This window comes from Rattus rattus, chromosome 12 (assembly GCF_011064425.1).
Source record: "Rattus rattus isolate New Zealand chromosome 12, Rrattus_CSIRO_v1, whole genome shotgun sequence".
Taxonomy (NCBI): domain Eukaryota; kingdom Metazoa; phylum Chordata; class Mammalia; order Rodentia; family Muridae; genus Rattus; species Rattus rattus.
Window position 1 is genome coordinate 56,357,468 of NC_046165.1, and position 4,756 is coordinate 56,362,223.

Genomic DNA, 4,756 nt, shown 5'->3' on the forward strand with positions numbered 1-4,756 from the left:
CGACCAGGAAGATTCATGCAGCCTACCGAATTCCTTCTATGAAGCCATAATCACTCTTATACCTAAACCATACAAAGACCCAACAAAGAAAGAGAACTTCAGACCAATTTCCCTTATGAATATCAACACAAAAATACTCAATAAAAGTCTGGCAAACCGAATCCAAGAGCACATCAAAACAGTCATCTACCATAATCAAGTAGGCTTCATCCCAGGCATGCAGGGATGGTTTGATATACTGAAAGCCATCAACATAATCCATTCTATAAAAAACTGAAGGAACAAAACCACATGATCATCTCATTAGATGCTGAGAAAGCATTTGACAAAATTTAAAATTTAAAAGTCCTGGAAAGAATAGGAATTCAAGGCCCATACCTAAAGATAGTTAAAGCCATATACAGCAAACCAGTAGCTAACATTAAACTAAATGGAGAGAAACTTGAAGCAATCCCACTAAAATCAGGGACTAGTCAAAGCTGCCCACTCTCTCCCTACTTATTCAATATAGTTCTTGAAATTCTAGCCAGAGCAATCAGACAACAAAAGGAGATCAAAGAGATACAGATTGGTAAAGAATAAGTCAAAATATCACTATTTGCAGGTGATATGATAGTATATTTAAGTGATCCCAAAAGGTCCACCAGAGAACTACTAAACCTGATAAACAACTTCAGCAAAGTGGCTGGGTATAAAATTAACTCAAATAAATCAGTAGCCTTCCTCTACACAAAAGAGAATCAAGCCGAGAAAGAAATTAGGGAAAGGACACCCTTCATAATAGTCCCAAATAATATAAAATACCTTGGTGTGACTTTAACCAAGCAAGTGAAAGATCTGTATGATAAGAACTTCAAGCCTCTAAAGAAAGAATTTGAAGAAGACCTCAGAAGATGGAAAGATCTCCCAAGCTCATGGATTGGCAGGATTAATATAGTAAAAATGGCCATTTTACCAAAAGCGATCTACAGAGTCAACGCAATCCCCATCAAAATACCAATCCAGTACTTCAGAAAGTTAGACTGAACAATTTGCAAATTCATCTGGAATAACAAAAAACCCAGGATAGCTAAAACTATCCTCAACAATAAAAGGACTTCTGGGGGGATCACTATCCCTGAACTCAAGCAGTATTACAGAGCAATAGTGATAAAAACTGCATGGTATTGGTACACAGACAGACAGACCAGTGGAATAGAATTGAAGACCCAGAATTGAACCCCCACACCTATGGTCACGATTTTTTTTGACAAAGGGCCAAAACCATCCAATGGAAAAAGATAGCATTTTCAGCAAATGGTGCTGGTTCAACTGGAGGTCAGCATGTAGAAGAATGCAGATCGATCCATGCTTATCACCCTGTACAAAGCTTAAGTCCAAGTGGATCAAGGACCTCCCACATCAAACCACATACACTGAACTAATAGAAGAAAAAATGGAGGAAGAATCTTGAACACATGGGCAGTGGAGAAATTTCCTGAACAAAACACCAATGGCTTATGCTCTAAGATCAAGAATCGACAAATGGGACCTCATAAAACTTCAAAGCTTCTGTAAGGCAAAGGACCCTGTTGTTAGGACAAAATTGCAACCAACAGATTGGGAAAAGATCTTTACCAATCCTACAACTGATAGGATTTGTATATCCAAAATATACAAAGAACTCAAGAAGTTAGACTGCGGGGAGAAAAATAACCCTATTAAAAGATGGTGTTCAGAGCTAAACAAAGAATTCACACCTGAGGAATGCTGAATGGCTGAGAAACACCTAAAGAAATATTCAACATCTTTAATCATAAGGGAAGTGTAAATCAAAACAACCCTGAGATTTCACCTCATAACAGTGAGAATGGCTAAGATCAAAAACTCAGGTGACAGCAAATGCTGGCGAGGATGTGGAGAAAGAGGAACACTTCTCCATTGTTGGTGGGATTGCAGACTGGTACAACCATTCTGGAAATCAGTCTGGAGTTTCCTCAGAAAATTGGACATTGAACTACCTGAGGACCCAGCTATACTTCTCTTGGGCATATACCCAAAAGATGCCCCAACATATAACAAAGACACGTGCTCCACTATTTTCATAGCAGTCTTATTTATAATAGCCAGAAGCTGGAAAGAACCCGGATGCCCTTCAACAGAGGAATAGATACAGAAAATGTAGTACATCTACACAATAGAATATTACTCAGCTATCAAAAAAAATGACTTTATGAAATTCATAGGCAAATGGATGGAACTGGAAAATATCATCCTGAGTGAGGTAACCTAATCACAGAAAAACACACATGGTATGCACTCATTGATAAGTGGATATTAGCACAAATGCTTGAATTACCCTTGATGCACAGAACATATGAAACTCAAGAAGGATGACCAAAATGCGAATGCTTCACTCCTTCTTTAAAAGGGGAACAAGAATACCCTTGGGAGGGAATAGGGAGGCAAAATTTAGAACAGAGGCAGAAGAAACACCCATTCAGAGCCTGCCCCACATGTGGTCCATACATATACAACCACCCAATTAGATAAGATGGATGAAGCAAAGAATTGCAGGCCGACAGGAACCTGATGTAGATCTCTCCTGAAAGACACAGCCAGAATACAGCAAATACATAGGCAAATGCCAGCAGCAAACCACTGAACTGAGAACGGGACCCCCTTTGAAGGAATCTTAGAAAGGACTGAAAGAGCTTGAAGGGGCTTGAGACCCCATATGAACAACAATGCCAACCAACCAGAGCTTCCAAGACTAAGCCACTATCCAAAGAACATACATAGACTGACCCTGGGGTCCAGCGTCATAGAAGGCAATGAATAGCCTAGTAAGAGCACCAGTGGAAGGGGAAGCCATTGGTCCTGCCATGACTGAACCCCAGTGAATGTGATTGTTGGGGGTGAGGCTGGTAATGGGGGGAGGATTGGGAGGGGAACACCCATACAGATTTGGAGGGGGAGGGGTTAGTGGGATGTTGGTCTGGAAACCAGGAAGGGGAATAACAATCGAAATGTAAATAAGAAATACTCAATTTAATAAAGATGGGAAAATATTTTCTTGTAAACCTTCCTCTGGTCAGAAGTTAGATCATTGATTTTAGAGTCAATCCGGAGTCCAGCTCCAGAGTGCACACTGGAAGTCCCTCTAACACACCAGCTCTCAGGTTCACCCCTGGTAGACAACTCACATTATCAGGATGCCCATCTAATTCTTCTGTTTTGTTCAGAGGAGCCATGCCATGAGTCTTTCATTTAACATCCTTATATCCAGAGTATCACTACATCATGACGTACAAAAATGCATGGCGATTCTTCCATTTCCAACATTCCGCCCTCTTTAGAAGTGCAGACAACAGCTTTGGATTAGAGTTCGAATGCCCACAGGGGCAGCATAGTTCTGTACCTTGGAGTCATTATCCTGTAAGTTTTACCTTCTGTACCTGCAGCCTGTGGAAGCTGAGGTCCTCCACTGACATCTATGTGACTCTACCACACAGCTACTATGTACATAAATTTGTCAAGTGCTTTTCTCCTGGTAAACGTGCATGTTCAAGTTTTTAAAAGGGAGTTATTTCTGGTGTGTTTTAGTCTACTGCCAGTCAGTACATAGACAGTATTAAAACATTAGGATAGCTGTTTCCACAACAAATAGATTGCTAGTTCCAGTTTGGAACAAGTTCTTTCCTCTAGTGCCTTATGTAACTTGCCCAAAGGGAAGCAGACATTATTTTTAGGTGAGTTATTTTATTAAGACTACACAATATTCCTCCATTTCCAAGATCCCTCTTCGTTTAGAAGTGCAGAGGTTTGACAACAGCATTGAATTGGAGTCCAAATGCCATCAAGGACAGCACAGTTGTGTGCCTTGGTGATTATTATTATCCTGTGTGCCTTGGGGTCATTATTATCCTGTAAGTTCCCCTCTCTGCCTGCAGACTATGGAATTTGAGGTTCTCCACTAACATCTGTGAACAGTTCTGAGAACTTTGAGATCTCAAAACCAGTAAGTCCTTGCTTTGCCAACCTGACAATCTGAGTTTCATCCCTGGATCCCTCAGTGGAAAGACAGAATCAACTCCAAAATGCTACACTCAAACCCCAACGCAAGTACCCTGGCATGTGCTTGCCCATACTCACGCATACTGTATACACACACACACACACACACACACACACACACACACACACACTCCAATGATGATGATGATGATGATGATGATGATGTTGATGATGATGAAGAAAACAGAAATTTTCCAGCACTATAGTAGGCACAACTATTTGTTCATATTCAGTATTAAATAGAACCAAATCAACAGATAAATGATTTAATTACTTTGAAAACAAGAAACTAATCAGTACACTAATTTGCTTATGTGGCTTCAATGCAAATTAAATAGCATTAATAATTATATAAGATATATGTTTAAATGTACATATAATTTCCAACATCAAAGTGTTTGTGTGTGTGTGTGTATGTGTGTGTGTGAGTGTGTGTTGGGTTGTGTCATCCATGCATGTAACCATGTGGGTGCACACACAGAGTCACATGCAAAGGCCAGAGAAGAACTGGAATCTTACTCTATGATTCCCATCTCATTGCCTTGAGGTCTGAAGATAGTACAGTAATTATATCAGGAACAGATGATTTTCTGCACATCATATCTATGAAAGTTCCTTTGCTCTTTCTTCAATACCAATCAACAAGCAGATTCAGTCCATGTGACTTTCATGTGTCTACTCAGTTAACCCAAGTGCTTCT